Source organism: Culex quinquefasciatus, chromosome 1 (assembly GCF_015732765.1).
Source record: "Culex quinquefasciatus strain JHB chromosome 1, VPISU_Cqui_1.0_pri_paternal, whole genome shotgun sequence".
Classification (NCBI taxonomy): Eukaryota; Metazoa; Arthropoda; class Insecta; order Diptera; family Culicidae; genus Culex; species Culex quinquefasciatus.
Window position 1 is genome coordinate 81,816,205 of NC_051861.1, and position 27,281 is coordinate 81,843,485.

A 27,281-nucleotide genomic window follows, 5' to 3' on the forward strand; every position below is an offset into this window, starting at 1 on the left:
GGCGTGGCTGGAGCAAAGTATAGATCGATCTTTAAAAAAATATTTGTTTTAAAAAATTTGAAGGGAAATCTCTTCCCCTTTAATAAATTGTTAAACTTTGTAACAAGGTTGCTGATTGCTCCAAAAAGACTCAATCACTCGCGAACACAAATCTAAGGCGACAAAAAACTGCTCTTACCGTTTCCTACCGTTTATCACTTCCACACCAATCGCTACCGAATACTCTCTCTCTCTTTGCTCTCCCTCTCACTCCAAACGGGTAGTACGGCGAATGGCTCAGAGAGGCTGATTGCGCTATATCGCTCAAAGCTTACTCGAAATAGTTAGGAGTTTGCGATCGGATTTGCTTTGATTATTTATTAAACAGCTTATAATCAATGTTATCAAAAATGTTTTGCCATTTTTTTGTTAATACAACATCAATGGCGCATTTGAGAGAAATTTCCAACTTGCCAAATACAAATTTACGGCAGACTGTGGTAGCGCAGGCCAAAAGAGCGCCGAGCTGGTATTTTCTTAGATTCTCTCCTCTCTGAACATAATCGCTTGTGAGTCGGGTCGACGGACGGAGTAGGCAAAGAAAATCACGAGGTATTTGTTTCGCTGTGTAGAGGCGATTGGCCAAGGCGCTGGCAGCTAACGTGTCGTGTTCACTTGCGAATGGTTGCGCGCTTCGCTCGGCAAAGATTCGTTCGGCGATGAGTGAGTGATTTCTGATCTTTGAGCCGAAAAAACATATTTTGGCTGTTTTTTTTTGTGACAAATGTGGTCTCAGAGGTGGTCAAACGAACTTCGCAGAAAAAATGGATGTCTTTAAAGTGGGATGACAATCAAAACGGATTCACAAAGTTTAAAAAGGAGGGGGGAGAGGAGTCTTAATCTCGAAATTCTCTTGACGTAATATTTGAACAAGTTTTAAGGATAATGTATCAACTTTCAAGGGGAGGTCTGAGACAACTTTGAGCCAAGTTTTAATATTTTGTTTCTTTTCTTTTACTTCCAGACAAAACTTTCTTGATGGTCCAACCTAAATGTGCTAAAGAGTGATCAATATTCACATTGATGCCCATTCAATAAACGTTGTGCAAAAGCTGTGTGCTAACTTATCAAACTCAAACGATTGTTTAGCACAACTCGAAATACGCCTCCTCTAAGCCGAGATCTGCGTTTTGTTTACATCACCATCGGCGAGGCGTGACGCGCGCTCGACGGAGGCGAACATTTTCCCTAAGAAGAGCAATACCAACAAGTCGACTCAACCAAACAACTAAACAGCGCCATTTTTCGCGGTTCACGTGTTGAAGCCATCACCTGGAGTGTGGGGGGGAAAAAGGTCGGAGGTAACCTAAAATTAGTCCATTGTGTGGTGCAAAATTCAATAGAACTGGAAGTTTCCTTGGGTGGAGCGCAAGGTCCATTCAGAGTTTTTCCTTCGAAGTGAGAATCACGAAGAAGAATTTTCGCGCAAGAAAGGCGATTGTGAGTGTTTTGTGTGTGTGTGCTTTTCAAAGGTGATTAGTGCGCGAAAAACAAGTACCAGACGACGGCGACGACGTGCGAGGGAGTGTGAAACGTTTCGTGAATTCATTCATGAAGTTTTTTGCAACAAATACTTCCGCTTGAAGACACGGTTGCGCTACCAACTGGGCTAAGTCTCATTGCCGAAGAAGAAGAGGAGAAAGTTGTCATTGTGTGTCAGTGTACTCCGGTTTTTTTTTCGGTGTGTGATAAATTAGGTCGATTTTGAGGAAAAAGCAGCAGACACGCTTTTCACGCCTTGCTAGCTGTCATCTCGATTGCCTTGCTGTCGTACGTGCTTCATACTGTCAAGGTGAGTTATTTTGGGTCACTTTTTTTTGTTTGTTAGTTAGTCTTCATGTGTGCCTTCTTCTTGCATAAAAGTGTAGCAATTAGGTTGATTTAGGAACCTTTTCTTGAGAGGACAGAGAATTCTTCACGCATAAAGTAGATGAACATTTGCGGTCTGAATTTAAGTACAATTAGATACAATGAAAGTCAATCACTTAACTTAGTAGAGTAGAAGAGTAAGAAAATCTATAAAATCAATACAATTTCAGCATTTTAAAGAAAATGCAATTCGAGATAATGATGAATTTTGCTTCATAAGACTGCCAAGTATCTCTGGGCCAAATTTCAGAAGGGTTGCTGATGTAGTTCTCGAGATACAGCCATTTTAAAATGTTATTTTATAGTTTTTATAGATTTTCTTAGAAAAAGTCGGAAATCACATTTTAAAATGGCTGTATCTCAAGAACTACATCAGCAAACCTTCTGAAACTTGGTCAAGAAATACTAGGCAAATTGTATTAATTTTATAGATTTTCTTTAAAAAAAAGTCGGAAATAACATTTTAAAATGGCTGTATCTCGAGAACTACATCAGCAAACCTTCTGAAACTTGGCCCAGAGATACTTGACAGTCATTTGAAGCAAAAAAAACATCATTATCTCGAATTGCATAATCTTTAAAATGCTAACATTGAATAGATTGTTTTGGTTTTCTTATTGAAAATCGGATGTAGCATCTTAAAAGGGCTGTATCTTGAAAACTACATCAGCGAATGTTTTCATTTTTTTACACAGAGGTGCGCTATGGTGTAAGGAATCGATAGACCCCAAAATCTCGGATTGCATTTTTTTCATGATAACGGTATTTTGATATGTTTACCGTAAACCGGGGTGACTCTGATAGGATTTCAATTTATTTTTGAAATATTTTTAAACTGGTAAGGTTTTTCTCAAGATTATTATTTTTTAAACATATACACAAAGTCCATGCACTTTTTATAAAAAAAAATCAATAGTGTTTAGAAAAAAAGTTACGTTAAATATTCTTAGTTTAAATTCGGAGGTGACTTTGATAGTTATAATTTTTCTTGTATAAATCAGATTTAAGGTGTTCAAATTTCATTTTTACGTCAAATGCACCATCACTAAGTTTGCGGATAAAGTTTTTAAGAAAAAAAAGTTTATATTTAGTTAACTAAGTTCATAAACTTTTCAACAAATACATAGAAATTTTAGGTAAAACTGTAAAATAGTCGATATTTTTCTTGAAATTCGTTAAAACTAGTTTTGTCTATAAAAATATTGATTTATATTGCATTTTAAACTGATTTCGAAGCACGAATCACAAGTTTTCACATTTCATACTGAAATTGCCTATAAAGTTGGAGATTTTTTTCAATTGTGTTTCAAAAACATATATTATTTTTTCAACTTTTTTTCTTTTATAATTAACTAACTTTTTAAAATTTTCAAAATTTTATCAAAAGTTCTTCTTGAGGTACTTTGAGCACTTTTATACCAGGGTCAGTATGATTTCAAACCATTGCGTACGTATTTAATTTGTACTCTTTATTTTGCGGAAAAATCTGAAACCTATCAAATTCAACCCGTTTTACGGTACTTAAAAAGATATGCTAAAAAACCGGAACCGGGTGATTTTTGCAAGATACTCCGTCTTGTTACACTTGATCAGAAAGGTATAAAATACCTTTCTTATGAGCCTAAAACATTGAAGATCTGACAATCCTATCAAAAGTTATTAATACTTAAGTGATATTTTAGTAGTTTATGGAGGCTGGATGTCAGATATATCGATAAAAATTCATCGGATCCATCATGCAACCCGTCATTAGTTGGATAATTGAAATATCTTTCAAATGAGCCTAAAACATCGAAGATCTGATAACCCTATCAGAAGTTATGAGCACTTAGTGCTTTTTGTACACTTTTGGAGGCCGGATCTCAGATTTTTCGATAAAAATGATGGCCAGGTCTGTTATGCAACCCATCGTTAGTTGGACGATTGAAAGACTTTTCAAATGAGCCTAAAACATTGATAAACCTATCAGAAGTTATCAGAAGTTATGAGCCTTTCACTAAAGTATCAACTTATGAGAAAACGGATCTTAGACATTTTTGTTGAAAATGATATCCGGATCAATCATGCAATCCATCGTTGGATGCGTAAACAAAAGACATATCCAACGCGTCAACAATATAGAAAATCTGATAAACCTTTTCAAGGTTTGAGAATAAAACAAAAGAAACAAGAAAACAATAATAAAAATAAATAAAAATAAAACAATACAAAATTTTGATAATTTCTGATCTTTCCGAAAAAAATATTTTAAAATTTTTGAAAAAAAACTCTAACATTTTAAATGGGCGTTATTTTAAATATTTGAACTTTTTGAAAAGTTAAACTTGACTCCAAAATTTTTAAAATATTTTTTCCGAAAAGATCAGAAAATTTACATATGTCTCATTTTTAAACATTGAAAACAAGACCATTAGTTTGTGAGACATGGGTACTAGACAACAAAAGGCAACAGCCTGTTTGGATGATAAATACTTGTTTCTTGTTCTTTTATTCGCTGTATTTCAGCAATTAGAGGTCCAATCTGCAATGCCTATTTAAAGAATTATAAAAAAACGGGAATTTTTCAGTTAAAATTAAACATTAAGTGGCTATATTTTTTTAAATTGTGCACTTTGTCTGTTAGTACTTTTTGATTGCAAAGTTGATTTTACATTAAAAACTGAAACAAAAAAATATCAAGAAATACTTCTATTTTTTTTAAACAGTCATGACTTAGCGGCTTGATTTTGTTCCATACATTTTTATGGATCAAAAGTTGTGGTTTTTTGTCCCCTAAAATTTGTCAAAAAATTCCATTACTAAATAAGTATGGATTTTGGGAAATTGATTTAAACCAATTTATCAAGTACCATTTTTTTCTGAACAGTCCTCATCAATACCTACAATATTGGTGAAGACACCAAACTGATCAAATTTTGTTTTCAAAAGATACAGTTTTCCGAATATTTACCACATTAACTTTGAAAAATATCTGCAGCGACATCAGGTATTAAAAATAAACTATTTCCGAAAAAAAATATTTTGAAGTTCGTTTAACAGTTTACAAATATTGCAAATATTGAAAAAAATCTCGTCCTAACTCCATTCAATTAGGTGATTTTCACTATTTAACAACTTTCTTTGCAAAACGCTATTTATCACTCGATTTCAGTTATATCAAAATTTGCTTTAAGATGTTTGATGCGAGAATAGTAGTTGAAGATTTAGCGACTCAGACAAAGGTTTCTCAGAACGTCCGGTCCTCAAAAGAACCCGACTTTACATCTGTTAACAGGATCCCTCGACAAGTCCTCAAAAAGAGACACCCTAGTGCACATGGCCTTAGCTGGCACCTCATAAAAGTGTCATTTTGGATGCAATTCCAACGGTCGGAAGGAATCTCGCCGAACCGCGCCGCACCGATGACGAACCCCCCTAAAATAGTGTGCACACAGCAACAATAATAACAAAACCACATTGTGTTTCGATTAATATTAGCTCTCCATATTTATGGTGAGCAAAGTCGTTGATACATTCCCAACTCGGGGCTATAGGCTATCCAGCCGAACGGTTTATTTATTCAGAACTAAGTGCGAGAGTTTACAATGAAAATAAACTGTTTAACTCTTCTTCGGCGATTACTCTTTCATTGGATTCCACGCCAAAGTTAGAGTTGGAGTAACGTGAAGACTTCCATCATTGTCATGATTTTTCCTTCAAAGATATAAATTTTGCGTCGATTTCAATATTTTGACAAAATTCCTTCAACAAGTTGTTTAGAATAGTGCCCTACACATGCTGATTCCTTTTGGTAACGATTATCCCATTCCTTGTTAAGTTATGGAAATTGTCATTGATCAATGATTGCCAACTAGGACGTCAATGACTGTGCCACAAAATTATATAAATTTTGAAGCACAATTGATTAAGATCAAAAATTCCTTCAGTGGCTTCAAGAAGGCAACAACCGGCACATGATGATTCATTTTGGTGCAGAAATTAATTCTAATTCTAATAAAAATTAATTTTAATTGAATTCAATACAGAGAATTTTAGAGTGATGATCAATTTTCTTCGAAAATGATCAACGGCTTCACCTTAAACATCTTTTGACTTCACAGCTAAACAAGTAGTAATCCAGCTGCGTGTAAAAGTGCTGGGTGTAAAATAAATATTGCATTATTTTAGGCATTTTTATGTAATTTTACGCCCTGAAATATGTAGCCCATCAGTATGGGAAACCTACTTGACCGAAATGTCAAGCTGATATATGCGTTTATCCTTACAGCTTTTCTATTGGTCTGATGGCCGAGTGGGCTAAGGCGCCAGTCCTTACTGATGATGCTGGGTTTGAATCCCGTCGGTTGCAACTTTTTTTGTGTGTTTGCAAATATTGTACATGCAGCGTGTAATATTATGTGTTTATTTTGACGAAGGTGATGTGCATGCTTTTGTATGTGATTTTATCATCGGATTTTTTGCTGTGTTATACTAGGCATTTTAGAAAAAAAGGAGGCATTTACCATCTTGATTTGATTTTAAATATATTTAAATATCTCGTTTTGGCATGGAATCCACCTTGAAGCAGTCTTAGAAAGAAATTTCCACGCGCATTAATTGCACCTAGCGGGTTCTTCTTCCGACTTGTTCGGCTCTTACGGCTTCGTTCTTAGAAGTGATTGTTTTTTTGCCTTACGATTCACTCTGCGCGGGGAGGTTGCTCATTACTTTGACCGCGCTCATGCCATCAAGCTTAAAACCCCATCGGCCGTTAATTGTGGGGTGGCAAAAACCTTGAACTGTCGTCACTTCGCATTGCAAAACATTATTTTTCATTTTTCCTTTTTTTGTGGGAAATCATCTGCAGTGGAATCGAGGTGATTTTAGAAGAAGGAAAAAAAACTTGACAGATACAATCTTTGCTCTTTGACGGTCATTTGCCGGTGAAACCTTCTACCATGGAAAGTTGAATTTAATTAGGTTTTGGATTTTTAATTACTGTTGCACAGTTTGTAGCGAAGTCATGGGTTTGGATTTGGTGACCTTAGACATTAACCAAAATGAACTTCACAGTAAAAAAAAAACACTTTCAAACTTTCATCAAGCACCGAGAAATTTGTAGTGAGTATAGGGACACTTCATGTAGACGCCCTTGTTTCCATTAAGTTTTCGCCATTAAAATGGCTTGAATTTGTACATTATTAAATTCTTCTTATTCGTCTTCCAAAAAACAACTCCCACTTGCTCCCACCGTAACCATCCCAAACCCAAATTCCACCGTGATCACCCGGCAATGCAATTATCTCCGGTGTGCGCGCACAACCCTCCGGGAGTTGCTGCTCCCAGATTTGCCACGGCCCGGCCCTCTCTCCTCCAAAACTCCGGAGGAAATTGCGCAATTTTGCGCTCCAATCAAATGCCATTTTCCGCTCAGCTAGATCCGAATTAAATCTCGCTTTTTTTTATTTTGCTGCCATAAACCAGCTTTGACACCTCTGAACCTGTCATTCTCCCTTCCTGCGACCTCTCGTCTTCTGTTCGGGGGAAGCCATTCTAAATTACTCCTTGGCGTAGGTTCCCGTCCGTCCGTACACATCGTTTGGGCTTTCACTGAATTTTTACGGCCGACGACTTCGTTGATGATGAAAACGAAATCGGTATTTATGGAAAATCGATTTAGTGACGAGCGGGGGACTATTTTAGACTACTGGGAGGGTGAGGAAGACCCTCCAATCAGCCTTTGACAGTGGCTAGGTGCGGAAGTTACCGAATCGAAGGTTGCCCGAGGGACAGGGACAGTTTTCTCTTCCCCTCTTCCAGTGTCCGCCCTAACCTCACGCCAAAGGAGTGGTCACACCGTTAGTAAGAGCAGTTTTGTTGAACTTAGTTAGGGCAGCCCTTTTTGCTTTGTGTTTGCACGGTACAAAAAGTTCATCAATTGTTAAAAAAAAGTTCAATAGTTTATGTTGATGTTTATCAGATTTAGTTGTTCATCACTTGTCGAACACATGTTCACCAATCGCTGAAAATGTTATCCAATCGTTGAACAAATGTTCTCATATTGTTAAACAAATGTTCACCAAAAGTTGAACAAATGTCCACCAATCGCTAAAAAAATGTTCATTTATAGTTGAACAAATGTTCACCAAATGTTTAGCACATGTTCATCAATCGCTGAAAAAATGTTCAGAAATTTTTGAACCAATGTTCATCATCGTTGAACAAATGATCACAAATCGGAGAACAAATGTTCACCAATTGGTGAAAAAATATCCATCAATCTTTGAAAAAACGTTCATTAACAGTTGAACAAATGTTCACCAAATGTTTAGCACATGTTCATCAATCGCTGAAAAAATGTTCACACATTGTCGAACCAATGTTCATCATCGTTGAACAAATGATCACAAATCGGAGAACAAATGTTCACCAATCGGTGAACAAATGTTCGCCAATCGCTGAAAAAAATGTCACAAATTGTAGAACCAATGTGCATCATCGTTGAGCAAATGTTCACAAATCGCTAAAAAATGCTCAATAATTGGTGAAAAACCCGTTTAACAATTGTCGAACCAATGTTCATCATCGTTGAGCAAATGTTTACAAATCGGTGAACAAATGTTCACCAATCGCTGAAAAAATGTTCACCAATCGCGGAATTTTTTTTTTAAATTGTCATCATCGTTGAAAAAATGTTCACAACTCGCTAAAAATAAGTCCACCGCTGGGTGAACAAATGTTCATCAATCGCTGAACAAATGTTCACCAATTGTTGAACAAATATGCCTTAATAGTTTATAAAATGTTCACCAATCGATGAAAAAATGTTCACAAATTGTCGTACCAATATTGATCATCGTTGAGCAAATGTTCAAAAAACGCTAAAACGTTCGCCAATTCGACGTCGTCGTGCTATCTTGTCGCACCCGCCATTTTGACGTTCCGACAAAAACGAGAGCACGCAATGTTAACAATAACAAACACGTTTTGTTTGGCTGACCATTCTGTGCATTGTCCCGAAGTTTGGTTGAAGTTGGTTGCTGGAGTCCCGAGTTATAATTACAAATGTTTACGGTAGTCTAGCTTGTACGTGCGTCAAACGCATCCTGTCATGAAATCCCTTTGGCCTTTTGTCGCACTTACATGAATTTTCAGGGAGTGACAAGTTAGCACGACAAGATTGAAACTACTTTTATATGAAAAGTGACAAAAAATTTCGGAGCTTTTTTGGTTTTCATTGAATATCTTAGGATTGAAATCGAATTTTGGGGATCTGTAATGGTCAAAAGATGTGGCATTGTGAGATGCACAAAATGGCGTTCTTAACTGAATTTGGCCCAAAATGCACGTACGACAAGTTAGCACGACGGCGACGAATTGTTGAACAAGTGCTCATCTATCATTAACAAATGTTCAAAAATCGGAGAACAAATTCAGCAAAACAATGGGCCATTGTCGAAGTATAAACAAAAAGTCTATCCTGCTCGTTTCTAATGTAAACATTGACTGACGTGAGCAGGATACACTCTTTGTTTATACTTCGACAATGGGCCATTTACATTGTTTTGCTTGAAATGTTCACCCATCGTTTCACCAATCGCTGAAAATTGTTCAAAAATCTCTGAAAAAAATGGTTTGTCGCTGTTCATCAATGTCTGGTAAAATTTTCACCAATTGTTGCATTTGTTCAAAACCAATAGTTGTTAAACAAAAAATCACAAATTGTTAAAGAAATGTTCATCAATCGCTGAAAAAATGTTCACCAATTATTGAATAAATGTTCATTAATTGGTGAACAAATGATCTCTGATTATTATTTTAGTTTGAAGCTTTTATTTTAAATACTGTGCACCTAATTTCAAGGAAACCAGGAATCGAGTTTCACCCAGATCGAATGTTTACCAACACCACGCAACCTTAAACAAACTCATGTGACGTAGAGTGGGGGGCGCCTAGTTAGAGTGAGCGCGTGTGTCGTCGCCTCGTCATGTTTGTTTGCTCTTTTGATGTTCTCTGGTAATGTCACTTTGAAGGCTTCCTTCGACGTCCTCGTCGCCCCCGCCGATGGACAAGTTCAGCCACCTGACCGGACGGACAAAACAGGTCACGCGTCACCTTTCTTTTTTTTATTTTTGTCAAATGTGAATTAGCTTGGTTTGGTGGGGTCCTTGTTAACGTTTGGGCTCTGTTTATGTGAAAGTATTGATCGACCTTCTCGGAAATTGCCAATTTATTGTTTACCTTAACCTATAAACGTCAAATCGCCTTCATACTGCGTGGCGCCATCTTTGACGACTAGCGATAATTATATGATTATTCGATTCGAAAATGCCTTCCCATCAGAACCAATTATTTTCTGTTTAGCGCAAACTTACAAACCATAAACACATGCCCCTTTTATTGCTTCCTGATATATACTCGAGATTGTAAAGTTTTGGCCGAGCTGCGAAACCATTAAATGGCGCGAATTTAGCCGGCGTTTTACGATCGTCTTTCTTTAATTTCTACGCGCTGCCACAATTCCGAATTAATTTCCGTCCCCGTCGGTGGTGTGTGCCATAATGGTGGACGCGACCAATGATGGGACTATTTTATTCGACGATTGACCTTGACAGGTTGCCATAATGGCCGCCACGGTGACATTTGTCATGCGCGCCGTCGTAACTGTCAACGGCGCTTTTTATAGCATCCACCATAATGGCGAATCGCGTCAACTGACAATCAAAATTCTTTCTAGGGGACCATCCATAAACCACGTGGACAACTTAGGGGGGGGGGGTTTGCCGATTGTCCACGCTCCATACAAAAAAGATTTTATTTGTATGGAAATTGTCCACGATGGGGGGGGGGGTTTGCGATTCCCAAAAAAGTGTCCACGTGGTTTGTGGATGGTCCCTAGGAAAAAGGTGAAGATAGAGAAATAAATTCCGACCACAACTGCGCGGTCGGAATTAATCTGGTTGGTCACACTTGAAGTGATGCGCGTTGATTTGATCTCGTCCACGCGGGTTTCTTCGTCGTTCCCCAGGAGGAGGAAGTCGGCTTTTATTGGTGTGCCTCATGGTCTGTGCCTGATGCCGCCGCCGTCTCGGTTGAGGAGAAACTTCCGGCTTGCCGGAATTTGTGTTGACGTGGTCGTTTAGCATGGGTGTTGAATGTAAACTGTCAAAACGATTGATTTCCAGTATTTATAGCAAATCTTTTGGGCACAACATAACCTCAGCTGCCAAAAGGAAATTTCGACCTATTTGTCTCTGATTTCTTGACCACACGTCCAATCAAATCAAGGTTCGAGAAATGGTCTTGTCCAAGTAGGCGCCACAGTCCCGATTCCCGATGCTGCAGAAACGGAAATTTGAACCGATTCCGTGACCACCGGCGCTTGCTTTGGTTCTGTATTTTATGTGGAACTGTCATTATCCATTGACAAGAACCATCACAGTTGGCTGCCCTCTTTCGCCGCAAGCCGCACTCAACTGTCACAAATGAATGGGTTTGACCTTTGGTGTTGATGTTACTCGTCGAAAGGGTAAAAATCGGTCAGATATCATCGTAAAGCATGGCATTTTGTACTGGGAGATCTGTCAAAACTGCTCGATTCATGAAAAATGTTTGTTTGGCAGACTTGGTCAAAATGTCGGACTGACAAACAATAATAATCGATCATTTTAAAAAAAATTGATTGGAATAGAACAAAAACTGCTCGACTGTTGATGTTCAAAGAAATTTGAAGAAGACTTCTGTCAAACTGCTCGATTCAGCTCATCCAAATTACACTATAGTTTTGGACACTCGCCCACAAATGCAAAGTTCAAACGCTACAAAGTTCACCGAAGCTGCTCGATCGATGATCAATGTTTGTTTCAGCTTGCTTTTACACAGCTTAATTTTAGAATTTCTCGCCATTCGCCCGAATTGAGGCGTCGTCGGTCGTCGTCGGAGTCAAAGAGTTGCATTAGCGATGACAGATATATCGGCGACGGCGACGACACGGTCGCGTGCGAGAAAAATGCGTTCGAGGGGCGACTTTTTGGCGTCGGCGGAATTTGGCAAATTCCTGGGCGTTGGTCACGCAAGGGCAGGTGCCGCACAGTGGACGGTGGATTTTGTAAACACCTCTCTGGGGTTGAACGTGAGCAGCTTTTACAAGGGAATTGCAGACTTCAAGCAGTTTTTGAAAGTTCTCCCCATAAGAAATTCGACGTAGGTTTTATTGAATTTAAACAATGGAAAATTCGAGCAGTTTTTGCTTTTTGCTACAATGTATTCCTTATGGAGCGAACTGTCAAAAACTGCTCGACTGCGGGTGCTCCAGTGGAACCACATTTGACAGTTCATAAATAATGTGACCGGATGTTTTGGCAAAAAAAAAAAAAACTTCTGCCAAACTTTAAAGAACGAAACGCAGATTGCATATCAATCAGATAGTCACGTAAATTCCCCAGTTTGGGGAGGTTATGGTGGAAAGCGCGAGGAAAATGTTAATGATGCCCCAGGAGTCGGCTCAACGAGGCGTTTTCAACACTGGAGGGGGAAAAGTGTCAGAAGGAAAAAAAAATCGTTGGAAATTTTAGCCGCCGATGACGCAATAGTGTCGAGGAAATCGAGCGAAAAATAATAAGAGAAAGAAAAAAGATGGCAGCTCAAAACAGAAAAGGTTATATTGCGACGTAAATAAATACACACCGACGAAGACGTCGACGACGGATGGATGGTGTTTTGCTGGGAAGAGGTGGGTTCCTGGAGGATCCGAGATGGAGAAAAAAGATGTGTGTGCCGCCCAGACGGACAAGTTCAATGTCAAGGAAACGGAGCGAATCTGCGTTGCGAGGTGGTGCGTCGACGCAGTAGGCCGCTGCATACAGGGCGGTTTGTTATTGTTTTTGGTGCAGGAAAAGTGGGGAAAGAAAATTTTGCTTGTTTGTTTTGATTTGGTCACAAATTCGAGCAGTGTTTAGACAGTTTTGTTCAGGGCTGGTAGAGTCGGGTATTTGGGAGTTGGATAATGCAATTAGGTTTTACAGCGTGACGTCACGAGCGCACACGCACACATATTTTTACTGAGACACACGTGCATAAAATGTAAACAGTGCAGCCAAGCTGTCAAATTTCTAACCTCAAAACCGAGTCAGCGTAAAACCTAATACCGGATTCGAGTGGTAGAAATGACAGTTCTCCCATTAGGAATACATTGCAGAAAAAAAGCATAAGCTGCTCGAATGGAAATGCTCCATAGAAGCATGTTTTTTTATTTTGATTCGTTCCACTAGCGTGAGCAGGACACACTCTTTGTTTACAAACCCACAACGACCCTTTTGCACTGTTTTGCTAGAGTTGTGCCAGAACAGTGAAAAACTGCTCGATAGCTGAAAACCCAATGCAGATCAAGCTCAACACTCCCACCGATTACAAAAGGGTAGTGCAAAAACTGCAAGTTCACATCTAATCTAATCTAATCTAATCTAACACAAACGCAGCCAGTCCGATGAAAGCATGCTGGAAAGTCTTGTGATTAGATTACGCCCCAAGCACTTTTCTTGTCATTATTAATAATTGCAGTACATCCGAGAACACCCGAAAATGTATTGCAAAAATTAAAGCGGCCAGCCCTACTACGTTGTGTTTACCGCAGAGAGGATTCTGAGAACGGATCACATTTCACAGAATCTACAGGGGAGGAAGGATGCGTGGACATACCGTACCAAACGCTCCTGTTTACAGTTTCATTTGTGTTTTGTATGATGAGTTAAGTGTAAAATATAGTGTGGTTATATAATCAAATAAATATAATAATGCAATATAATGATCATTTAATAAAATCCCAACACCTATATATAATAATCAAGCACCCAAGCACACAAACAGCGGCACAAAAGAAATGAAAATGAGCATGCAAAAATAAGACAACGCGTCCCCGTGGTCAGCGCACTAATGATGCCATTATTTAATTATAATAACCACGCACCCAAGCACACAAACAGCGAAACAATAGAAATGAAAATGAGCATGCAAAAACAAGACAACGCGTCCCCGTGGTCAGCGCACTAATGATGCCATTATTTAATTATAATAACCACGCACCCAAGCACACAAACAGCGAAACAATAGAAATGAAAATGAGCATGCAAAAACAAGACAACGCGTCCCCGTGGTCAGCGCACTAATGATGCCATTATTTAATTATAATAACCACGCACCCAAGCACACAAACAGCGAAACAATAGAAATGAAAATGAGCATGCAAAAACAAGACAACGCGTCCCCGTGGTCAGCGCACTAATGATGCCATTATTTAATTATAATAACCACGCACCCAAGCACACAAACAGCGAAACAATAGAAATGAAAATGAGCATGCAAAAACAAGACAACGCGTCCCCGTGGTCAGCGCACTAATGATGCCATTATTTAATTATAATAACCACGCACCCAAGCACACAAACAGCGAAACAATAGAAATGAAAATGAGCATGCAAAAACAAGACAACGCGTCCCCGTGGTCAGCGCACTAATGATGCCATTATTTAAATATAATAACCACGCACCCAAGCACACAAACAGCGAAACAATAGAAATGAAAATGAGCATGCAAAAACAAGACAACGCGTCCCCGTGGTCAGCGCACTAATGATGCCATTATTTAATTATAATAACCACGCACCCAAGCACACAAACAGCGGCACAAAAGAAATGAAAATGAGCATGCAAAAATAAGACAACGCGTCCCCGTGGTCAGCGCACTAATGATGCCATTATTTAATTATAATAACCACGCACCCAAGCACACAAACAGCGAAACAATAGAAATGAAAATGAGCATGCAAAAACAAGACAACGCGTCCCCGTGGTCAGCGCACTAATCATGCAAAAACTGCAAGTTCACATGCACAAGATCAAGCGATGCCGCACGGTTTGCAAAACCCATTGAACATTGCACTGTTGGTTACCCACGGACCTTCCCATTCAAGCAGAACAACAAAGAACCCAATTTCTTCACGTACCGTAAACTGGGGTGACTTTGATAGCCCGGGGTGACATTGATAGAAATTTGATTTGGCCACTATTTTTGATACATCCAATGTAACAGTCACATTTTTGCATATATGTTCGATAATAAGCTTTCCCTTAATGCTTACATACTCAAAATTCTCAAAAATGTTTAAATATTAATTTGACGGGCATTTGAAAAACCTATCAAAGTCACCCCGGGCTATCAAAGTCACCCCAGTTTACGGTACTCAACGTTTCTTTTCAAAACGGAACGACCTCCACGGTTTTTGTTGTTGTGCTCCTTTCAATCACCCGCGAATAATAATGCGCTCGAATTTGCTTCGCAACTCGAGCAGCAGCGGCCATTGTTTCGAGCCAAATCTTCAAACGGCGGCTTCAAACAGAATCTGCCAATCTGCCCCTCCAAAATACCGCTAATGCCGTTAAGTCCATGCACGTGCAGGCACCGCGGATTGGGGGGAGCCCCCGGGAAAATCTCTCGTTATTCGCTTCTTCTCCGCGAAACAATTAGTGAAAGTTCAATAAGCCGAACGGGCGCGCCGCAAGTGTTTCCAGCACCGTCCGGCAGGTGGCGGTAGGGGTGGTGAAGGGGGTGGGGGAACTATTGCGAATTCTGTTATAATTTTGATTCCATCATTGGTTTGTTGTTTGGCGCAGCCAGATAACGATCGGATAATGGTCTGCCAAAGAGTCTGTGTGGCTCTTGTGGAAGAAATTAAGGTAAAACAGCAAAATAATTACAAACGAGATTACGCAATTTTCGGTGATTGTTGGCGGGCACGCGAAAATTGACTTCCACCGCGCGCTCTGGTGGCCAAACCACGCAACAATGGTTCACAACCAGCCGGCAGCGGTTGGAAGGTTTTCCACGTGGCTGGGTTCGGACAGGTGTTCAGGTGGGAGTCAATAGAAACAAACACAATATTGCACCAGGTTGGTCACACCTCGTGGAGTTGAGACAGTGGCGTATGGGGTGATAAGAGAGAGAATGGAAAAAAGCTAACGGATTAACGTTTGACAAAAAGCTACAGTTTTGCCGCTAGCAGATTGCAACAAAGCTTAGGACCCTGGACAAAAAGGTTGCCATGTCTCATTTTCATTTTTTCAAGGAAGTATTAGACTATGACAAACAATTAAACATACTCGCACTTTTTTGTGTTTGACAGCTCGCCAAACTTGCCACTTTGTCTGCGGCATACTTGCAAACAAAGCAAAATGTATGCAAGCAGTCGTTTCTGTAAACAAATGCAGGCAAACAAACAAAGCAGGCAAAATGTCAAAACTGATTTTGCAAGTACGCTAAACAAATTTAACATTCTTTTTATTATAGTTTTATCATAAAAAAATATGAAATATCATGATTCTGAAACAAAAAAAAAGTGTTACACATTTTTTTTTTAATTTTGATATTGATACATTTATTTTGTTTATTGTGCAACTATTTCTCTTTTTTTTTCTTTTGAAAGGAACATCAAAAGCGCCTGATACTGTTCAAAAGTGGTTTTATCATAGATTTTCTTGGTTGAAAATGAATTTTCCAATTCTTGTAAACTTATTTTCAAGAAAATTAAAACAAATAAGATTTTTTTATTTTTAAGCTTCGGCGACATTGGCAAGATTTTATTATACCGTAAACTGGGATCAATCGGGACACATGGGGCGTATTGGGACAGCAGTTTTAACCATGTTGGAGCACAATATTTTGATTTTTCTGGTTGGTTTCGGTTAGAACAGACTCAGGCAAACAAAATGTGTACATCCATTTCCAAATTTAAAAACTGCTGTCCCTATTCAGGCTGTAGTCCCGATTCACCCCAGATTACGGGATAAAATATTTCCAACTGCTGACGCTTTTGACTGTGTTTTTTTTATAAATTTACGTTGCAAGTTATTTTCGTCAAAAGAATTATTATTAAGGTTAAACACACACTCAATTTTCAACAAAATTTACTAATTTATTTAAATTAATTAGAAGTTACAGTATTGCAAACAATAATTAATAATTTTTCATTAAATAATCAATTTTTATTGCATTTTAAACGATTTTAAAGCAAGAATTAAACGAAATGTTACGTTCAATATGAAAAAAGTTTGTTCAAAAAAGCCTAGAAAATTGTAATGCTGTTTCAATAACTATAAAAATCTTCTCTCAAATTAATTTTGCATGTTATTAACAGAAAACTATCCCCTGAATAAAAAAATGTAGTTCTTTTTTCGATTCAATTTGATTTTCATTAGGACCATTACATTGTTTTGCAAAATTTTCCAAAACTAAAATTATGTTTTTTATCAGCTTTCTCACGAAATGTGGAGTTTTTTCAAAGTTGTCAAAATTGTCAAAATTGTCAAAATTGTCAAAATTTTCAAAATTGTCAAAATTGTCAAAATTGTGAACATTTTTAAAATTGTCAAAATTGACAAAATTGACAAAATTGTCAAAATTGTCAAAATTGACAAAATTGTCAAAATTGTCAAAATTGTCAAAATTGTCAAAATTGTCAAAATTGTCAAAATTGTCAAAATTGTCAAAATTGTCAAAATTGTCAAAATTGTCAAAAATGTCAAAATTGTCAAAATTGTCAAAATTGTCATAATTGACAAAATTGTCAAAATTGTCAAAATTTGCAAAATTGTCAAAATTTACGAAATTTACGAAATTGACAAAATTACAAGATTCATTTGACAATTCAAAAACATAAATTCGCGGTTACTTTTCAGCTTTAAAAACACCTGACACATAGGTTCTTTTGAAAAAGTGCACCAATTTTTCGACAATGAACTTATTAGGTATAATGATTTTTTTATTGGATCGGACAAACAGTCGAATTTATTTTTTGCAATTCCGTCGTGAAACTACTTACTTTTCCTGTCATTCTTGAGCGCCAAAATGGCCTACTTTTCTGTACCAAAAATATCAGAATCGAATAGCAACACTTTTCAAAATAAATGCTGAAAAGTTCTACTTTTCAGCACTGAAATAGGTGCTGAAAAGTTTAACTTTTCAGCACTTGTTTCGAAAAGTAACACATTTCAACAATTTTTTGATTTAAACGATTGATTGCCAAAAAACATGAAAATTTTACTTAAATTTTCACTCAATGGGTGTTTTTCGGAATTGCAAAAAATGTTGTATGGAACTCGTTGCAAAACATGATTTTTTCAGCACTCGTCGTATTTATCCAACTCGGTGAACCTCGTTTGATAAATGTACGACTCGTGCTGAAAAAATCCTCTTTTTGCAACTTGTTGCATAAACTACTATTTCAACATCAATTGAAACTTAAAATTATTTTTTTTAAAGAACCTCAGTAAAATTTTGTATATGAGCAATTCTCTACAAAGTTGGTATTTTTTTAATATTAATTTTTGTATTTTTTAATCCAGCTGAAATTTTTCTGATGCCTGGAATTTCTTGATCGATTTGGTGTCTTTGGCAAAGTTGTAGGTATGGATAAGGACTACAATGAAAAAATATGAAATTGATTTTCATTTTAACATTTCGTCACTAAAACTTGATTTGCAAAAAACAATTTTTTCCGTTCCGCCACTGTTTCGTGTTTCTAGTAAATTTTACCACCTTGTTCACGGGGTGATTTGTTACTTGCACCAGTCAGCCATCCGCGAAGGTGCTGGGTGTGTTACCGACCACGCCACCTTTTCGGCGTTTTTCAGCGCCATATTTCTATTTTTATGGCTTTTCAATTAACTTTTCCTCACGTGCCACCGCGGTCATTCGGTGGGGTCTCATCACCCCTTGCTGCTGCTGCTGATGATGATGATGATGGTTGTGATGGGTACCATGGGAACCCTGACCACGTGGTAAAAGGGTGCACGACCAGCAGAGGCGGGGTGGTGTTGTTGGTTGGTCAATTCCAATTGTTGTGTTGTTGTACACACTTGGCAGGGTGGTGGTGTAATTTCACTTTCGAAATTACTCAGCCGAATAGGAAAAGGTAATCAGAGTGCGACCACACCGAATCACTTCGATAGCGGACTTCAACGGCAATTGTCCGCAAAAAAAGAAGAAGATGAAGAAGTTTCACTCTTCTTCAGCATCGAGTTTTTTTTTATTGGATTGGCCAATAATGATTGGCGATCCGTGAAAATGACCCTCGAAAAAGCCACATTTCGATTCAGGTTTCATTTTCCCAGGGGGTCGTCGGACTTTTCAACCACAATTCATCCATGAGTGTGATTATGACTCGATCGATCGATCTCAGCGTTGCGCTCACGTGCGCTTTTCGTGAGGTGATCTGGCCTGCGCCGTCTGGGGATGTAAATTGATGCGGAAAGGTTGGATTGAGAAGAAGAAGTTAAAAAAAAGATGCCATGAATGGAAATGGTGAAGGTGCTCATGTGAATAGAAAACATGATTCACTTAAGTACCGTGATGAGGCACAATTTGAATGCATTTTCCTCAAAATTGGTTGTTGTTACCAAACATTTCGGTACTTTAAGATTTATTTGCTGAGACTATAATATTTTATTGTAAACATAGAAACTTTTCTTTATTTACCCCTTGGGTTAGGATCTTCCTTACATTTTTATGGCCCCTTTGTCCGAAATAACAGGTTGCCAAATTATTAAATATTCTTACTCAATGACGAAATACCACGAGAAATACCAATATTAAAAAAGCTACATTTATAAAGATAACATGACCTCCCAATCAACATTTCTAAACAAACTAGCCACCACATATTTTATAAGGGATTTATGGAGGCATCTTGATTGCTTAGTAGTTTTATTTGGGCATTCACCGCAACCAATAAGCAAGAGCTAATTAATACACTCAACCCCCGGTCGTTGGTCACTTTTTCGTTTGACACTTTTTTAGTTTGTACCCCGTTGGTTGGTCAAAGTCAAACTAAAAAGTGACGAACTGTCACTTTTTACACGGCGCTCACGCACACTATCAAAACAAACGTTTGGTAGTGTGTGTGAACTCCGTGTAAAAGGGGTGTCAAACTAAAAAGTGACCCCGTTCGTTTGACAACCTTAAGCTTTCTTGCTCAAACATTCAAGTGATACAGAGTGGATTTTCAAATTCGAATTGATTGATACAGATTATTTGCGTTTATCATTTTCGTTGTTGATGGCCGAGCAGGCTAAGGCGCCAGCCCTTACTGTTGGTGCTGGGTTTGAATCCCGTCGGTTGCAACTTTTTTTTGTGTTTACAAAAATTGTTCATGCAGTGTGAATTTTGACTAAGGTGATGTGTATGCTTTTGCATGCGGTTTTTCGGATCATTTGCTGTGACGGTTATGAAAAATTGCAATAAAAGCTATTTGATTTTATCCTGTGTTAAAAAAACACAGTAATATTAAGTAAATGAAATTCTATTTAGGGATGATTATTTAAAACAAATTTTGTACTCATTATGGTTTGTAAAGAGCCACTATTACCCAAGCTTCTGTCACGTCACGTTAAAACATTTGGCCGTTCGTCTGTCAGACTGAGTTCGAGTCTGACTTACCATAGTGAAGATCTGTTGGAAAGCGCTAGACACAAAAAACCCAGAGGAAATGTATAGTGAATGGAACGTATAGATTCATCAGCTCCCAAGACCCAGACGCGGAAAGAGAGTGCAAATTTCGAGATCGTGAACGATCGCAGCCAGAATAACGAAAGTCATGTTTTTCGTTAATTATACGACTGGCAAGACCTCTCATCCCAACCTAACCCACCCACATTGACTAACTGCATTTGATGAGCCGACCGGCCCGCAAATGGCTCACGGATGATGGTGTGCAATATGCACGCGCGGCTCTGGCTGTCACTTTGACGTTTGATCACGATCGCATCGCGGTGACGTTTCGTTTAAGCGTTGTTTACGTTTGTAAAATGCATTCAATCTGCCGGGCAATAAAAGCTGTCAGTCAGCTAGAACAAAAGAGAGCGTGTACGACTTTTCGCAAGACATGTCAAAACTCATAAAAAGACCCTTCTTTTGCTACGATTAGCAAACTGCTCCATCGTAGTTGAAAAGCGAGCGGGGAAAGATGGAAAGAAAAGCAACAACGCCACTTGTTGTTGTGTCAGTTGCAAAACGGCGCAAAAATTTATTTACAGTACCCCTGCAGACGTAAACATAACAACGCGGAGAACCCCGGCGAACATCAGTCAGACTCAGTCTCAGTGGTGGATTTAAAATTTATAGATTTTCCTTTGAACCGCGTGGAAAATCCATCAATTGGGTACTAAAGCCCTATGCCAATTTTTATGTACAACGGTAAAAAACACGATTAAAAACCATTTCTGATCACTTTTTTTCATTTTAATGCAAAATTATTTTTTTTGACAAGACAACATTTTTTCGATGGATCAACTATGGTCCCCTTGGAACGACCTGTCAAGTAGGAGCTTTTCTGTCAAGAAGGACCGCGAGGTTAATTTTTCAAAATTGATTTAAAAATCCATTTTAAGCTCTTTATGGTCGTACAAAGGGTCATTGTACTCAGAAAAATAAGCTTTATCGCTGTGAACAATAATATCAGCAATCTAAGCTTCATTTTAGGACCCAATTCCGCCGCGGACAGTTGGTTTGTTTTGTTTTTCGCATGCGAAAATGACAGCTCGTAAGCTGTGTGTGTGTGAGTGGGAAACAGCGACAAAAGGTGGCAGCACTTTGGCGAAGCCGTCAGACATCACAGAAAAAGAGCGAGCAGGCGGCGGGTTAGCGGCGTGTTGGTTTGTGTATAAATGCTGAGCAAAAATCAAGCGGTTTGGGTCTTTTGAGGTTTGTGTCAGTCTAGGTCGGGAACCGGCATCCCACGTGACAGTTAACAGATGGAGCACGGGAAGCAGCGAAAACTGGCTGCTGGCGGCAAGAATTGCCAAGTGGTTGCGATCGAATTGAGACGTCAATCAGAGCGGGAGGAAGTAAAGTGGCATGATAATAGATTGAGAGAAAGAGAGATTAATGATTTGAAAGATAACAGTTGAAGGAAATGTAACGAACGTTTGTTTGCTTTATAGTTGTAAAATTTTAAACGCAGACAAACAGACGTAAATCTTGTTCAAAATCCATCAATTACCAAATTAACGGTCAATTTTAAACATGTGAAACAAAAATACAAAAATACAAAAATACAAAAATACAAAAATACAAAAATACAAAAATACAAAAATACAAAAATACAAAAATACAAAAATACAAAAATACAAAAATACAAAAATACAAAAATACAAAAATACAAAAATACAAAAATACAAAATACAAAAATACAAAAATACAAAAATACAAAAATACAAAAATACAAAAATACAAAAATACAAAAATACAAAAATACAAAAATACAAAAATACAAAATACAAAAATACAAAAATACAAAAATACAAAAATACAAAATACAAAAAATACAAAAATACAAAAATACAAAAATACAAAATACAAAAATACAAAAATACAAAATACAAAATACAAAAATACAAAAATACAAAAATACAAAAATACAAAAATACAAAAATACAAAAATACAAAAATACAAAAATACAAAAATACAAAAATACAAAAATACAAAAATACAAAAATACAAAAATACAAAAATACAAAAATACAAAAATACAAAAATACAAAAATACAAAAATACAAAAATACAAAATACAAAAATACAAAAATACAAAAATACAAAATACAAAAATACAAAAATACAAAAATACAAAAATACAAAATACAAAAATACAAAAATACAAAAATACAAAATACAAAAATACAAAAATACAAAAATACAAAAATACAAAAATACAAAATACAAAAATACAAAAATACAAAAATACAAAAATACAAAAATACAAAAATACAAAAATACAAAATACAAAAATACAAAAATACAAAAATACAAAAATACAAAAATACAAAAATACAAAAATACAAAAATACAAAAATACAAAAATACAAAAATACAAAAATACAAAAATACAAAAATACAAAAATACAAAAATACAAAATACAAAAATACAAAAATACAAAAATACAAAAATACAAAATACAAAAATACAAAAATACAAAAATACAAAAATACAAAAATACAAAAATACAAAATACAAAAATACAAAAATACAAAAATACAAAATACAAAAATACAAAAATACAAAAATACAAAATACAAAAATACAAAATACAAAAATACAAAAATACAAAAATACAAAATACAAAAATACAAAAATACAAAATACAAAAATACAAAAATACAAAAATACAAAAATAAAAATACAAAAATACAAAAATACAAAAATACAAAAATACAAAAATACAAAATACAAAAATACAAAAATACAAAAATACAAAAATACAAAAATACAAAAATACAAAAATACAAAAATACAAAAATACAAAAATACAAAAATACAAAATACAAAAATACAAAAATACAAAAATACAAAAATACAAAAATACAAAATACAAAAATACAAAAATACAAAAATACAAAAATACAAAAATACAAAATACAAAAATACAAAAATACAAAAATACAAAAATACAAAAATACAAAAATACAAAAATACAAAAATACAAAAATACAAAAATACAAAAATACAAAAATACAAAATACAAAAATACAAAAATACAAAAATACAAAAATACAAAAATACAAAAATACAAAATACAAAATACAAAAATACAAAAATACAAAAATACAAAATACAAAATACAAAAATACAAAAATACAAAATACAAAAATACAAAAATACAAAAATACAAAAATACAAAAATACAAAAATACAAAAATACAAAAATACAAAAATACAAAAATACAAAAATACAAAAATACAAAATACAAAAATACAAAATACAAAAATACAAAAATACAAAAATACAAAATACAAAAATACAAAAATACAAAAATACAAAAATACAAAAATACAAAAATACAAAAATACAAAATACAAAAATACAAAATACAAAAATACAAAAATACAAAAATACAAAATACAAAAATACAAAAATACAAAATACAAAAATACAAAATACAAAAATACAAAAATACAAAAATACAAAAATACAAAATACAAAAATACAAAATACAAAAATACAAAAATACAAAAATACAAAAATACAAAAATACAAAAATACAAAAATACAAAAATACAAAAATACAAAAATACAAAAATACAAAAATACAAAAATACAAAAATACAAAAATACAAAAATACAAAAATACAAAATACAAAAATACAAAAATACAAAAATACAAAATACAAAAATACAAAAATACAAAAATACAAAAATACAAAAATACAAAAATACAAAATACAAAATACAAAAATACAAAAATACAAAAATACAAAAATACAAAAATACAAAAATACAAAAATACAAAAATACAAAAATACAAAAATACAAAAATACAAAAATACAAAAATACAAAAATACAAAAATACAAAAATACAAAAATACAAAAATCCAAAAATACAAAAATACAAAAATACAGAAATACAAAAATTCAAAATTCAATTCAACGTTTTTCTAATACAGGGAAACCTCATTTTACGCGGTGCATTACGTTTTTCTAATTTTTCGATTTCTCTGGAATGACGCAACATTTTTTGAATTTTTAAAAGTAATTTGTAGGTTTTGTTTAGATCTACAAAACGCTTTGAAGCTTTCAAAGATATTGAAAGGCTTTAGACAGATTCAAAAAAGTGTCTTATAAATATCTGAAACCCAGATTTAATGTAAACAAATGCAACTCTAATGGGAATATGATTTCTCAGACAATTAGACATTTTTTTTTAACGAAGCCTTATTTTGGAACTTCAGAAGGCAATTTCAGGATTTGTTCAGATCAACAAAACGCTTTTTAAGCTTGCGTTAGATATTATATGGTTTCTTTAAAACCTACAATATTTTTGCATGTAATAAAAGATTGCAAAAATGTTGCGTCGTTCCAGAGGAATCAACAAAATGAAAAACGTAACGCACCGCGTAAAAGAGTTTTCTCTGTATCATCTTTGACAGTGCGCGTTACGGTAACGCCCTCCTTCCACCGTCTACGCGCCCTTTGTCCCATGGGGTGGTCACATTTTGCAAACGGTAAACAAATGTGAGCAAGCGAACGAAAAAAAAAGTGTCTCATGTTTCACGCGCTCCAGACGGCTTTTTGTGTCGCCCGGCCCTCGCATATGCAAATGCAACATGCGAAGATTGATAGATTTGCAATTGTTTTTGTTGCTGGCGCAAATCGATCCGTCCTCTGGCCATGGGTTAACCAGAGCCCAGACTGTGCTGTGATTTGATGCAAAATATGACTTGTGTGTGGGACTTGCGACTCTTGGCCACTGTCTGGAGTGTGGTAGCAGCTGTCAAAAGGGTGGCACATTGTGTTTTGTTTACACTGATTTGTGGTGAAACAGTTGAGCTATGACTTGTTTAACATAATCTTAAAGTATGAGACGTTAGTTTAAGGGTTACACTGTCAAACTAGGCGTTACGTGTAGCGTTACGATTTGTGAAATCAAGTTCTCTCGACTTCCACGTTTGCTTTTCCGCAATCCATCACCGTTCGATTTCTTTTGCGGATCACATGACTCATTGATTTTCGATTCCGAACCTTTCACGTGAGAGTGAAAAGTGTCCATTTCATGTTTATTAATAATGTGATTTTCTTTCTTCTTCCTCAGGTAAGTCAACAACACTGCTACCACAAAGTTGATTTTTGCACCGTTCGGAGCCTGTCAGGTAAGGGGAAGGGCCCTTGTGCAACAGGAAGCAAAACGCCCCTGTCGTCAACCCCGAGTTGGTCTCCGGTGGGTTCCATCTGGCCACACAGTCTATTAATCGGTGATAAATTATACATGTGTCATGTCGCATTAGCCGGAGACGTGCCGATCATTTCCTGTTATGTAATCAAGCATTCTCTCTCTCGTTGTCTCTTTTTAACTGTTACCTTGCGTCCGTTAGACGACAAAAGATACTACAAGACATGAAGAAACAGAAAAAACGGAGGTCCCAGACCAGAAAAATCGAAGAATCACGTCTATCTTTAGCGGGCTTCCGCCCTTCGCCGACGGTGGCGCCGCCCTCTGCACCTTTCTCCAAACTCTTGACTCGCTTGACGGGCATCATGTTCTCGGAGATGACGAAGACGGGGATCCAAGTAGCAGCTGATTGATTTCCTGCTCGCGCTTTTGACAGCTATCCGCTATCGGCGGCCACCGCACTCTAGCAGGCCATGACGGCCGGTTTTCAAGGCCAACTCAGTGATCGAACGGTGTGGGAAGAGGAAAAGGGAAGATGGCGGTGACTCTCGCTGAGGCGCATTTTTTTTCTTGCCGCACCAGACCAAAGTTAGGGGGCGACATAAATCAATGCCGAAATTGAAATTTATGACAATTTAGGCGATGGCAGGCAGCAGCGGAGCGTGCCTGCACATTATTGCTTATTAAAGCTAAGCGTGATCGTTCTATTAGCTTCCTCGTTCGAAATGGAACGGAGAAAAATTGTTAGGGTAACGTGCGTTACGTATGAGCTGTCAAACGAAGTGTTCTCCGTGAATCGTGAATCAATGTTCAAACGATGATCACGATTTCAAAACCTTTTCGACAGACTGAATGCTATGTTTACTCAAGAAATATTATCTGACGCGTTACTTTGTGCGTAACGATACGTTACTTTTCAATGGCAGTTTCTCCCGAGACAGCTTCCCTCCGTGCCACCGGTAGACAAACTCCCGAGCAAAATGACGAATTCGACACAACCTGATTGGTGTCCGAGCCCGTCCAACCGCAACAAACATCGCCAAGTGGCGTAAAAATATAAATATGAACTCGGATTCATTTTTCGTTTCGGTGATCATCTTCGTCTCAACCGTCTTTTTATTATTTTTTTCAGAGTGGAATCAATTAATTAACGCCCGCGACGGATGGGTTTCGAGCGGGGCCAAAATGTTTGTCTACGATTGAGAATGGGTGAGCTCACCCAAGAATGTTTTAATGTTCGAAAATGGAATTGTTCCTGGAGAGTGGCTGAAGCGATGGAGATTGAAGGGGGATTCTTTGCTTCTTTTTTCCTTCTTTCGCTTGCTTGGCTGAGTGAATTAGATAATTTTAATGGGCCGAGAGGTTTACGAGGCGATTCGAGCAGTTAAGCACTTGTAGGAAGTTGTGTGTTTTGGTTGGGGCGTTACTGCCGGGTAAGCAGATTCAATTTGAGGCTGGTCAGATTTTTGTGACCGTGATATATTGGTGAGATGATAAGATTTTTGTTCAAACTAATCTTTTAACAAAAAAATAGCATCATTTTATTTGCATTTTTTTTTGTTTCTTGAAAAACATAAAAAAAGAAAATTAAATTTGACATAAGTTTTTGTACACAGTAGATTCGCTTATGGAGCATTCCCATTCGAGCAGTTTTTGCTTTTTTCTACAATGTATTTCTTATG

At 36.5% G+C, this 27,281-nt stretch overlaps 1 protein-coding gene across 1 annotated transcript in view; it reads left to right on the plus strand.

Annotated features, from left to right (window-relative positions):
* Nucleotides 1-27,281, plus strand: part of LOC119771155 (induced during hyphae development protein 1-like) — a 103,950-nt gene that overhangs the window by 19,190 nt on the left and 57,479 nt on the right. Inside the window, exon 2 of the mRNA XM_038266599.1 lies at nt 1,004-1,831. The gene's annotated coding sequence lies outside the window, so the exon portion shown is untranslated. The remainder of the gene's footprint in view (nt 1-1,003; nt 1,832-27,281) is intronic.